The sequence below is a fragment of the Humulus lupulus genome, chromosome 5 (genome assembly GCF_963169125.1).
Source record: "Humulus lupulus chromosome 5, drHumLupu1.1, whole genome shotgun sequence".
Classification (NCBI taxonomy): domain Eukaryota; kingdom Viridiplantae; phylum Streptophyta; class Magnoliopsida; order Rosales; family Cannabaceae; genus Humulus; species Humulus lupulus.
Window position 1 is genome coordinate 121134549 of NC_084797.1, and position 14101 is coordinate 121148649.

The following is a 14101-nucleotide window of genomic DNA, read 5'->3' on the forward strand; positions in this document are numbered from 1 at the left end:
AGCATCGAAATCTGTAGAGAAGCTCATTCCTCTATGTGTCACATTGATTAACACTACAAGGCAAAATGCTTTTAATAACACCGAAAATGTGTTATCAAAACATACGATAACACTTTCTGATGTATTAAGACCGACTATGTTATCGTAGGTCAGGGTACTTTACATAACACTTTATCAGTGTTATACAGATGTGTTATTGAACTGTCAACGATAACACAATTTTTGTGTTATTTTAATATATAGATAAGTGTTGAATTATATTATTTATAGTCGATTATATAACACTTTTGTTGTGTTATACTACACTTTTGTATAACACTTTTTTTGTGTTATACTACACTTTAGTATAACACTTTTTTTGTGTTATACTATACTTTAGTACAACACATTTTTTGTGTTATACTACACTTTAGTACAACACATTATTTGTGTTATACTACACTTTAGTATAACACGTGTTATATTAGCTTAGAGAAACATAATCTTTTTTTACTTACACAAAACTAGGAAATCAAATATGAAAGTTGAAGCCAAATAAGGTAACATAAATACATTTTTATTAATTACTCAAATGTAATTACAATATTTAGTCTACTAGTCTAGGCTTAAGAAATCATATTACAACATAATTTATGTCCAATTCAGATTCCTTTATCACTAAATACAAAACAAGAAATGTATACAAAAATTAGTGAAATACATTCTTCCATTCTAAAGGCCTAAACTACAAATGTTGTCAAGAATTTCTCCAAAGAAATCATCTCAATATACCTGTACATTGTAAAAAAAAAGTCCTTTTATTATTAAGAACATAAGACTTAAGCTAGTTTCCACATGTAAGCATATAAAGTTTAAATTAAATTTGTAATAACTCCAAAACTTGACGAAACAGCAGAGTATAGCAAGATGTACTACCATGCAAAACGAATGAAGCAACAAAACATGCAACTTAAAACAATAAGCTAAGAGATGAACGAAGAAAAAATTCCACTGCCAAACAGAGTACTCTATCAATACCTAAAACTTAATGAAAATGAAAGAACCATTCAGCAACATAATTCTAAAGCACAACAGAAGACTTTCTTCTTTATACCTTGACAAGGGCTGATGAAAGTCATCTTTTTGTTGGTAGTTCGTCTTCTAACATGGTCATATCAGCCTATTAAGAAAGAAAAATCTAAGCATATGAATTTCCCACAAAACAAACAGTTAAATTCAAAAATGAAAGTGAATGAGAAAATCAAAGAGGAAAAACAGAAAAGAAGTTAATTACAGCTCTAAACTAAAACAGAAAAGAATTAGCTATTGCTTTCATACTTTTATGAAAAATGTGATTAACTTACATAGGATCCTGTAGATAGTTACCTCTCTAAAAGTTTCATTGTAGTTGCCTCATCCAACACATCCTTGCATTCACATAGAAAAGCACAGAACTCTTTTATTATTGATCGGTACTTTGAACTATGCATGAGAAATTTCCCCAAAAACAAAGGCCAAGTTTCTGGGATCAAATTCATAAAAATCAGAAGTTTCGAGAACTTTACCTAAATTTGACCTCAGATTTTCTGACTCCTAATTGCCAGCTCTCTTCTCAAGTTTTGGCAAAAATAATTATGTAACTTAAAAACTGAACATCAATTGATATTTCATGTAACACAAGTTATCAAGCTAAAAATCAACACGAGAACAAATGAGCAACAAGTTGATCATGTACAAACAGATACGAATCAAATTTATTTTTAAGTTATACACCACATACCAAAATCTGTGAATCTCCTCTTGCAAAGGTGAAGAAACTCAGCGTATTTCTGAGCTCCCTCGTTTGTCTTGTCAAGCTGCAAGACCAAAGGTCGCCTCGTCATGATCCCTGCAGATTTTCCAATCCAAATTCCGTTATATATCCTTGCTAAAACAAAATAGTAAATAAGAAGAAAAAAGATACAAGAAAATTAAATGATAAAAATAGTAAATAAGAAAAAAACAACTAGCCTTTGTTTACTTTTGATTATTAAACTAAGCAAGCTAGTTAATTGAGGGTAGATAGAGATGAATAATAATAATAAAAAAGAAGAAAGAGCTACATGAAAAAGCTGAAAAGTAATAGACATAAAATCAACAATTGATTATGCACTCAGAATGTTACTTACTTAATTACCATTGTAATTAAATCTTTACACTTATATGTTTCAATTGATACCAACTCAAAACATCTTTTGTTACCAACTCAAAGATAGCTTTTGTTACAAAGACAAAATACTTATAAAAACAGAAGAACTTGCATTAGATATATCACTCAACCGCCAACATATGTATATAGTTCACACTTAAGATTATTAGCTTTAAAAATTTGTAGATAGATTTGTATTGAGCATGTTACTCACAATTGTACTAAAGAAGTCAGATTCACAAACGTTGATGGTATAGGCCCTTGAAAATAATTTCCTTGTAATACCCTGCATTAACATAAGCAAGTGGCTAACTTTGTGTTAATATACAGATATAGATGTTGCAATGTTATCAAAATACACCCATCTATTCAACTTGTCTTACATGTTAGTAAGATTTGACCAACTTCCTATGAAATATGGAATCTTGCCTGCAAGCTCATTATCTGATGCCCACCTACAAGATGAAGATGTTATTAGACAAGAAAAACTTATAACTTTTTTTATTTCTTATATAATAGTATGCCTATTGTATCATGAGAGGTAAAAGAAACAGCTTACAATTGTTCCAAGCTTTGGAGATTTTCAAATGTTGAAGGATTCTCGCCACTAACTCCAAAACTGGAAAGACTACTATCAAATATAAACAATGAAAAACAAAGGAATTAGGATGGGACCAATGTACTACTACAATCATTAAGTTGAATAGTAATTCTCAATGGGTTTCATGATACCTGTATGGACTATAAATAAATGCACCCAATCATAAACAGAAAAAGAAATTAAACGAAAGACCCGTAATTATACAAGCGTACAGTATTTTTAATTTGTTTAAATTCCCTAGTTCTGGCGGTAGCTGAAGAGAGAAATTGTTCATTGGTAAGTACCTATAGACAAAATTATTTCCAAGAATAAATGTCATTAATATCATAAACTATGAAATAGTCTTCAATGATATGCTTGAAATGGGCAATGGAAAATTCATAAAGAAAGGAGAAAAAACGATATAGTTACCATTAAAATGAAAAAATGCCTATAACTTACAAAAAAGATAGGTCAGTAAGTAGTCCCAATTCCTTTGGTACCTCCCCTGACAGTTCATTTGCGCTTAAGGCCCTAGTAATTGCCAAAAAATAATGATCAAGTGGAGAGAAATATTTTTAAAGCACAGATCTCACTCTAGTGAACAACCCATATAAATTGGCCTAAGAGATAACAAAAAATCTAAAAAATCAATAATTTCTTGGAATCCAATGTTACTATTAGTGAGTAGAAAACTGATCCCACTTTTGTAAAGTTAGTCTTGAAAAAAAAATACTATAATGCAGCAATTGCTTGGTCATAAGATGCTCTCCTCTCGAGACTGAAACGAAAATAATTCAATGCACATAGCAATTCTGTTGGTAAATTATTTAAAAATAAAATAGCAATAACAAAAGGCTTCAGAAAATTATGAAAATGTCTCATAAAGTAAAAAAGGCAAACCTGCCGCATTGCTGGATCTTTCATTTGGTTTCTCATCTGTTCTTCCAGATCACCAGTGGGGGCGGGGAAGCTCGATTGAGCTGGAAAACTTCTTGAATTTAAAGATGTACCGTGTGAACTACTTTCGCCTTGAACATTAGTTTCATCTATAACAGAACTGGGTCCTGCTCTTAAACCACCATCTGAACTGGGTCCAGCCGCATTTAGAGATGTTGGCATTGGAAATGAGTTATTTCCCCTCAATTGTGATGCCATTTTGAACATCTTCTGAAGTTCCTCTGGTGGCATTTTATTCATCATATCAGATGCTATTTTCAGCATGTTAGGTGTCAGATTTGGAGGAACTGGCCCAGGTTTGAAACTGTCATTAGTACAAAGGCCTCCCATAATACTTGGGTTATCCCCCTGAAATGAGGAAGCCAATTCAAATATTCTCTGAAGTTCCTCAGCTGACATTTTGCCAATCATGTTTGATGCAGACTTTACCATGTCAGCATTTACCTCTCCAGAATTACCAGCATTCAAAGCAGCAAGAGTTTCAGGATCAGCATTTGCAATGAATTTCTTGAATGATCTATTAATGTAGACACACATGCACAAAAATAAATTACTTGGGTTGCAAAGCTGTTTTGAAAAAAATATAGACTAGAAAAATTGCAACAAATAAACGATGAGAATGGTACATTTTTTAAAAAGAACTAACATGCATGTGCAAAGTAATGAACTAACATCAACTGAAAATAAAATAAGTACAAAATTAACAAACCTCTTGGTGCACGTGCACCTCCCTCCTTCAGTAATCTTTCCTCAGCATCCCTGTTAAAACAATATATGTTAGTTAAAAAAAGAAAAAGAAGGAACAATTGATGTTAATCTGCTATAACAAAGTCCAAGAAGATCATTCACAAGAAATCACACCTCAAGACCTCTGCAATTGTTTCATCATCAGGAGAAACTTCATGAGCCTTGATAAGATCAGAGATAGCATCATAACAACAAGAATGTCCCCCAATGGTTAGCAGGGCAATTGCATAAACATCCTTCAGAAGACATTTAAAAGAAACTCACTTGTAGTTGACCTAGTTCTTTATATGCTTGACCTCTCCGGTAAAGTGCTTTCACATTCTTCACATCATATCCCAATACCTGTAACAATGTAAAACATTTCTAAGCTGATGAGCAAGTTAAAAAAGAAAAAGAGCATTAATGAATTGTTAATATCTGCATAGACCTTCTGAACATAAAAGCATTATTTTCTGAAACAATTTTTTTATTATAAGATCAGAAATGATAGATTGAAAATGAGAAAATACAAAAGCAATATTAGATAACAAACAATCCTCTAGCTTTGGTGCTATTATTATAAATGTCTTGATTATTAATCACAGTTGACTGATATATAGTATAATAGAAAGCAAAAGGAAGACAACTCAATACCTCAGAACAACTAAATACCTAAGATTTCAAAGATGAAAAGTACTAATCATACTCAAAAACCAAAAGTTCACACTGAAAGTAGAGAAAGTTCTCTTCAAGTAAGCCAAAGTAACAGTAAATATACTCACAAGATAGTACTTCTGCAAGGCATCATTGTACTTTCCCTGGCTATGAAGCTCATTTCCCTGCCAAATTATATGCAAAACAAGTGTGAATGAAGACAATGAAGATAGAGTAGGGGAATCTACGAACACTTTATGAAATATATGTTCCACTATATAATTGAATGGCTGATCATTGATGTTCTAATCAGTCCTTAATCAACAAAAAATGATTAAATAAATCGAATTGCGGGTAAGAGTTTTTTAAAGACAGTATTTGATTTTTTTTTTCCCCTCTAGAAGTAGAAACATTGCAGATCAAGTAATATAGTTAAGATTTTCTAAGATTAAAAGCAGTTATTTCTCTACTGGCAAGAACATTGCAGATCAAGTGATATAGTTAAGATTTCTAAAATTAACAGCAGTTGTTTAAGAACATTACAGACCAAATGATATAGAGTATAATATTTCACAAGAAGCTATAGCACCAACAACAAAGAATTAAGAAATGTTGGTAGTTGTTTCAACATAGAAATATGAGAAGAAATCTAATTTTTATACTATCAAACACGTCACTTCCTGCATCAAAATAAAAGAAAAACATAGGAGAAGTTAAGAAAAATGTAACATTTTAGCTTATATTCTACAATATCACATCTGAAATTTTCTGATACAAAAACATCAACAAAACTCGTCCAATATACTTTCTAAAACAAAAACTACCAACAAAAACTATGAAACTATAAAACTAAAACACTTCACATATTATCAAATTTTAGAAAAAAATTAATGACATTAATTAATATAGATATAAATTGACAAATATATATTAAATAACATTATTTTATCTTTTTTTGTCACAAGTCTGCAAGTTCAACGGCAGTGAAAATTAAATGAGTGCAAACAATTTAAGTTTTCCAAGTCCATTAAAATGGTATCTATAGCTATGTACTGATCACCAAAAGCATGCCCTCCAATGCATATTAGTTTGTTCCATCTAGAGAAACAAATAATAAAGAAAAATACAAACCAATCCTGATTGTATGATAAAAACATAATTGAAATGAGAATATTGCACATCACATATCATAGACAAGGTGTGGAATACTTTTGCATCAGAGTAATTCCAATGACCATTTAAAAAAATTTGTATTGTACCAATTGGACTCCTTCCCATTTGTTTCAAGTTGTACTCATTCACATCCCCTTCATCTATCATATCACAATATCATTTCATTTCCATTAGCAAGGATTCCAAAAGCTTTTTAAGCAAAGAAAATTAGGGGGCGTTTGGCACCTTAACTAAAAAACTGTTTTTTGTTTTTAAAAGCTAAAAACTGTTTTTTGAAAACAAGTGTGGGTGTTTGGCATTGTTTTTAGAAAACAATTTTTAAAAACAAAGTTACAAAAAACAGAAAATTTTGAGAACAAGGAAAAGTTGTTTTCTGTTGTTCTCAAATTTTCTCACTTCTTATTTTTCATCATTTTTTCTTTTAAATTATTTTATCTCATTATTTATTGCAAACTTTTAAAATATTTTTCTATTTGTAAATATATTTGTTAATTTTTTATTTAAGATTTTAAAAAAATAAAACTAAAAAAATATTTTTAGAAAATATTAACCAAACAACTCTTGTTTTTTAAAAACTACAAAAACAGTTTTCTGTTCTCATTTCTGATAACACAATTTTGAAAACAAAAAACAGAAAACAATACCAAACAGGCCCTTATATTCATATTATTTTTGTAATCAAGTTGATCAACTACAACCCAATTAATAATATATTTGGGCATGCTATTTTTCAAACATAGTAAATATATTAGGGTAGGTAGGAGAGAGAATTAGTGGCCTATGGGGTAAAATACTATTTTAAAAAAAAAAAAATATTAACATACTTTAAAGTAGCTAGATATGGATGCAAGTATGTTCACAATGGACTTCCTCACTTTTCATTAAAATAAAACACCAAATACGATTCACTAACACTTTCTAATAATCATATCTATTAACACTTCCAGCATGTTGAGCACACTTTCTAATAATCATACCCATTCAATATAGTACATGTCAATAAAAAACCCAACCTAATTTTTCTCAAGAAATAAGAAAATACATTGAAGTTCCAAAAAACCAACACATAAGGGATCACCTCCAAAAATTCAAGATACCAAAGGACCTAGATGAGAGAGCCCAAGAAGCCAACGCATGCAGCCACTACAAGCAAAACCGTTTTTAATTATAACCTTAAAAACTTAAGTGACGTCGGCCGCAAACGGCAGTGATATAAGAATGACTTTCAATTATGATCAAGACACAATATCTATATGGTTTGTCTTGATGGAGTTGGACTTTGACCAAGAAAAGTAAATTCTCTAGTCAGTTTTGTTACAAAACATTGCATTAAATACATAAGGGTCTACAAATTTGGCATAGTGAATTCTTTTAAAAAGTATCATTTTCGGTAGTTCCAACTATGTGAGTTTCTCAGATTAATTTTCTCATTACTTTAGTACTAGAAATGATAGATAAGAGACATTTTTACTCAATATATATATATATATATATATAATGTCCTAAATGGAATACATATTGGGTACAATAATTAATTCATGTAGATGGAGACATCTTTAGCAAAAGATAGATTATGAACAAAAATATAAAGTTGGAACATAAGTTAAAAAACAAAAATAGAATTGATAAGTAAAAATATTTGGACCATATTATGTTCATGCATATGTCAAAAGAAACCTACATATATGAATTAAAGTTTAGAGACCTTGTACTGCAAAAAAATGATACTTGCATATGCTGTAAGAAATATGCATATATGAGTTCAAGATGAATATAAGGCAGAAAACATGGAGATAGCTTGCCATTTCATTCTCTCACTTCTATAATAAATAAATATATTATATATATATATATGAGAACAGAGACTTTTATATTTATAAAAGTAAACATGCAATACATAGCATCTAAATAAAAAACCTACCCAAAAAAAGATTTATTTTAATGGAACACTAGCAGAAAGTCCCTAAATTCCAAAATCAAGATTGAAAGTTATCAATTTGATTTCCTAAGATTCTCAAGAATGAAGTTAGTGAGCAACACATATCAACCACAGGGAACTCAAACCTTGTAAAAGAAATTGAAATAGATAACAAACCAATTTGCATTCAAATATAAAGTCAATAGACTGAAAGGGAATACATTCTATCTATACATAGATTGAAAAAAAAATCAAAACCCAGATCATAATCATGTGAAAATGCAGCAAAAGAAATTTTAGTATATATACACGTAATCTAAAAATTGATATCATTATATATAAAAATGATCCAGTGTTTTGCAAGAATTAGAAATGGGAGCAAATCTTAAATAAAGTCTCTACTATAAACACGAGATTTGAGCCAAAAACAAAATGGAAAAGAGAAGAGGTGTACCTGAAATGGAATAAGGATAGAGCAAGGAAATATAAATAAGAGTAGATTTATAAAATGGTGCTAGTTTATTGAACCAAGACCTAACGTACAAATCCATCCACTGCAGTCCAAAAGCTCAAACCTTGCTGCTGCAATTAACACCTCAAACCCACTAGAAAATTAATAGGTAAAGTTATGAACATTTATAACATATACATGCCTATAAAGCAGAATATTTGAAATAAAACATGAACTGTATCTTACAATAAATAAAATACCTTCTCTAGAGATGTTTTCCGTTCTTTGCAAGATCAAATCAAGCCCTAAAGGAATTTTTCCAACCATAATCTGAATGCAATGAGACTTTGAAAATTAAAAAAGAAAACAATCAATTAAGAAACCTACAAGAAAAAGAAGAAAAAAAGAAAGAAATGATGAGAGAGAAGGAGAGAGGAGACAAGAAGATCTACAATATCAGAACTAGCATCACCAAAAATGTCGATGATGGGTGTGCTGACATTGTCGAAAATCCAACTGAGGAGGCCCCATTCGGATGCCTTGGCTGCATTGTACTTTTCTTCACGCTTGGCTGATCCTGTGCCCAACGATAGAACTAGCATTCTCTTCCCATCCATCGCTGTGACACCGACACCGACACCAGCACCAGCCCCATGCTCTAGGCCCAGCCCCATGCTCTAGGCCCACTACATCATCATCATTCTCGCCCTTCATCAATTCCCCCCAATGAGTGCTTTTTCTTTGTCATTTCTCTCAACAGGCGTAGAGAGGCATAGAGAGGCGTAGACGGAGGAGAGAGGCGTAGAGAGGTGTAGAGAGGCGCAGACGGAGGAGAGAGGCGTAGAGAGGTGTAGAGAGGCGCAGACGGAGGAGAGAGGATGAGAGAGGCGTAGGCGTAGACGGAGGAGAGAGGCGTAGAGAGGAGAAAGGCGGTGGGTGTGATGGGAGAAAATAGCAATTAGGTCATGTGTGAACAGGTTGAATAATGGAAAGCAGGAAAGAGATCCCCGCTTAAAATTTTAATTAGGTGCGTATTTTTTTAGTGAACCGCTTAAAATTTTAACACATACCATTATACGTTTTTAATAGTATTATATTCATGTGTTATGGAAATGGGCATTTGGTGTAGTGTAAGAAGAGAGGTGTAAGAAATGCATCGGCTTCTGCCAGCGTTAATAAAGAAGTTCGATTTGAAGAGAACATTTCTCCTCCATGTCATGGTTTCAAAGGAACTCAAGGTGATGTTGGAACATGTGTTCCTGAGAAAAATCCAGATGTCATAGTTCATGATGATATCCCGGTTAGAGATCCTTCATATGTGCATGACACGGCAGAGTACGATCCCTATGGCTACGAACCTTATGTCAACGATGATCCTGTTGCTGATGCAACATATCTTGGTGGGCTAGATGTTAGGGAAGATTTTCCAACACAGAGTTCAGATGTTATGGTAGATGAGGAGCACAGAATAGAAGACCGGCAAACACCTGGGACCAGCAGTAGTCGTCCAGGTCCAAGTAGAACCGATGATAGTTTTAGATGGAGTTCTCCATTGGACTTAGGTGAAGATCGTAGAACATGGAGTGCTCCCATGTTCACGAAAGAGGATATAGAGGCCTCACATCAACATCATTCCTCAACCAGCAAAGCTTAAGGAGAATTGCACCTTGGGAAGTTCTTTCAGAACAAGCTTGAATTGAAAACCAAAGCATCCATATTTGCGATGAAGAATAATTTTGAGTTTATGGTGAAGAAATCTGGGACTGATGTGTGGTACATTACCTGCAAGGATCCTGATTGTGGTTGGAGATTGAGGGGTAAGAAAAAAATGTGATCTGAAATGTTCGAGATTACTGTATACAACGAAGTACACACTTGCTCACAAGAAATTCGAGATAAGGACCACCGTCAAGCATCACCATGGGTTGTTGGGCACCTAATCAAGAGGAAATTTGCTACCGATGATACTCGGTACATGGCAAACAACATAAGGGAAGACATGAAGCACCATTTTGGGGTTGAAATAAGCTATGAGAAGGCGTGGAGATGCAGAGAAAAGGCTCTTATGTATGTCAGAGGGACACCTGAGGAATCATACTCCAAGTTACCGGGATACCTGTGTCAGTTGGAGCATAAGAACCCAGGTACAATTACTGATTTTGTAGCAGAAGATGGTCGTTTCTTGTATTGCTTCTTTTCCCTCGGTGTTTCTAGGTGTGGTTTCCAGTACTGTCGTCCTGTAATTTGTGTGGATGGCACATTCTTGAAGAATAAGTATGGTGGCCACATGCTCTGTGCTGTTGCGTTGGATGCAAACAACCAGTTGTTTCCAATTGCATTTGCATTGGTGGACAGTGAGAACCATAACTCTTGGAATTATTTCATGAGAAAATTGAAGGAAGCCATAAGGGACGTTGAGAACCTTGCTTTTGTATCAGACATGCATAAAAGCATTAATCATGCTTTGGAGCTTGTGTTCCTAGATGCGTATCACGATGCATGTTACCATCATATCTGTATGAATGTTGTGACAAAATTCAAAACTGACCACGTACAAGACATCATGGGGTGTGCAACGTACGCATTTCGAAGAACGGAATTTCACAAGTTCTTTGACAAGATTAAGGTAATTGATCCGCCCATTGCTCAATATCTAGAGGGAATTGGCTTTGAAAGGTGGAGTAGTGCTTATTTTCCTGGTAACCGATACAATATCATGACGAGTAATTACGCAGAAAGCTTTAACAATAAGACCAAGGAGGCAAGGAGCTTTCCAGTCGCCACGTTTCTTGAATTCATAAGATTCACTCTTCAGTCTTGGTTTTGCAGATAGACGTGAAAGAGCCGCAAAAGCAACAACAGTGTTATCACCTGAGATGGAAAAGGATTTGAAGCAAATAGGTGATAAAGCAATCTTTTTAGATGTCCAAGTCCTTGGTCATCACGAATTTCTTGCGGTCGATGGTAATGGTGATGGTGAGGTGAACTTGGCCACAAAATCATGCTCTTGTGGCATCTTTTAAACCATTGGGATACCCTGTGTACATGCTTTTGCTACAGCCAAAAAAAGAAGCATAAACATTTACTCATTGTGTTCCCCTTACTATAGAATCGAGGCATTGAAGGACACTTATAAAGATACTATTTACCCTGTTGGGAACGAGGATGAATGGGTAATCCCTGATCACATCAGAGATACGGTTGTTGGCGTCCCCGCTGAGAAAACCCCTGTAGGAAGGCGCAGGAAACAGAAAGTGGGTAGGCGAAAGACAAATCGCTATGCTTCACGCGGGTAAAAGATTATCAAGCCACGTAAGTGTAGCAGATGTGGTGGTAGTGGACACAATAGGAAGTCATGTAAGGCTAGGATTTAAAATATTGTGTTATGTAATTATTTAATTGATTTTGCTGCATTTATCATATGGAATATTTCGTCTAATACTTTGTGTGTTTGGATGTCGAGGCAGACACATTATGTGAATTTAATATTTTTTTATTCAATAACCTTTTCAAAAAATATTGTTTGGAAAAAAATAATATACAAAACTAACTATATGGTATACTATACAAGATGTGTAAGACAAAAATGTAAAGAGCATCACGGGGCCAAATTTTGATAGAACAGGTCCACACACCACTTGGTCCTGAAATGCTGGATGTTCTCATCGATAACAGTATCGAGTGGTAGCCTGGCAACCAGATGCTCGATATGTTTGATGGCAAACATACCACAATCCCCACTGCATATAATCGATTTTGTGTCAATAAAAGATAAAAATAACTTTAATTTTCAAATTTCAAAATCCACTAATTAAATAGGGGAATACCTTTTCTTAGTCTGAGGACACTCCTCTGGAGGAATACGACAATATGAGAACGGCTTTGCATTCTGCTCAGGATATACCTGGAGGTCCTCGTGGTCGTCAAACATGCCAGAACACCATAAGAACGAAGGCAACAATAAGCACCAAGGCTTGATCGCTTCCTCCATCAGAGCGGGACTGAGCACGCTATGGTTGGAATCATAAACGTTGATGCACCACGTTGGAATGGAGACTTCAATGGCGATCCAATGTGCGGCTTTCTCGACGTTCAAGGCAAAATATACTTCACTCACATTTTGCCATGATACAAGGAATTGATTATCATCGCCCTTCAACATTCTCAGCACATCGTCGTCCCATGTATACTTAGTGCCAGTCTCTCTGAAATGATTCCAACAACCTAGGCACACCTGGGGGAAGGTGGTGTTCATGATCGCAGCATCCTGCCGAAATGCAGCATGGTAAAAGTGGCGTCGGCGGCGTAGCATGTGCAAAGCAGCATCAATATGCTAAAAAAATGTTAAAAATTCGTTAGTACCATCAATATATTTTAAGATTGAATTGAAAACATGAATGTAATTTACATACCGAATCCCAAAACCAAGTCTAGACTGTATGCAACTGTAAGAACCATGCCACACCGTGCGTCCCAGTATACACGTTGCGGTCTCTCTTATTGTCGATCTTCCCGACAATCCACCTATGGAAGCTCTTCTCCTGCTGTGGGTCAAACTTGCTCAGTGGTTCAGCAACTAGCCCCTATTTATCTAGTCTGACCTTCTTTGTTGGGTCGGTGAAGTCATCAAAACGCTTGGGCCTGCATTTCTTCCTGACAACTTCAAGGCCAGCTGCCTCCTTGGGCTGCAGTACTCGTACACTAGGACTGTCAGCATCACTAGGAGCTACAGATGTCTGGGCCTGCTGAGTGGAGGGTTGATCACCGCGCTCGTAGTTTGCAGGCAAGAAATCACACTCTGTATCTGATTTTACGTCGGTGGATCGACCTGAGACCAGTGAAAGCACTTGCGCCAACTGAGCCATGATCGTGGTCTGATGAGCCATGATCATGGTCTGATTCTATAGTAAGGTTGCCTGGCCCTCCTTAACCCTCTTGAGCCTCTGCAGAAGTTGCTCATAATCAAGCTGGGCAACCTGACCAGATGAAGCTGCACAGGCCTGTGAAGTGCCCTCATCAACCCTCGGGACATCCTCATAAAAAATGGAGGCTTCCTTTGCAACTTTTGCTAGCTTCTCTGCCTCTTTCTCAGGTACCACTACTTCATCCACTGCAGTCCCAGCCTCTAACTCAGGGAATAACCTAGCATCAACTTCTAGGAGGCTATTGTAGTAGACTACCTCACTGGGATGTGGCTTCAGCATGGAAAATACAACTAACTGCATAGTTGAATAACATGTGTCAGAAAAAATTTAATAAAATAAATCGTTAATCAATTAATTTGTGACATTTAACAAGATAAAATGGAACTTACTCGACGATTGGCGAATATAGGAGCCAACAAAGCTGTCGAAATAGTGATATCAGTCTTTGTAGCCTAGCTGAGCATCCTGGGAATCTGATTCCCACTGTTCTCAGCGAACTTACTCCCGAGAGAAGGAATGGCCTCAAAAGCCCAGTAAAGAAGCGCGG

General features: G+C 34.9%; 1 long non-coding RNA gene across 39 annotated transcripts; it reads right to left on the reverse strand.

Moving 5' to 3' along the window:
- Positions 1-540: 540 nt before the first annotated feature.
- On the reverse strand, positions 541-9609 carry LOC133777618 (uncharacterized). 39 transcript variants are annotated; one of them, XR_009868728.1, is made up of 19 exons: positions 9082-9594; positions 8890-8974; positions 8633-8783; positions 7339-7403; positions 6347-6400; positions 5216-5272; positions 4719-4796; positions 4569-4615; positions 4417-4466; positions 3651-4224; positions 3210-3281; positions 2981-3052; positions 2727-2798; positions 2551-2622; positions 2382-2453; positions 1760-1867; positions 1366-1501; positions 1094-1159; positions 541-771 (listed from the first exon to the last, which is right to left on the reverse strand). It is a non-coding gene; the product is annotated as an uncharacterized LOC133777618 (long non-coding RNA). The 39 variants fall into 39 exon arrangements; XR_009868721.1 differs by having other exon boundaries at positions 7339-8783; positions 9082-9602; XR_009868712.1 differs by having other exon boundaries at positions 5216-6400; positions 9082-9599.
- Positions 9610-14101: the final 4492 nt, after the last annotated feature.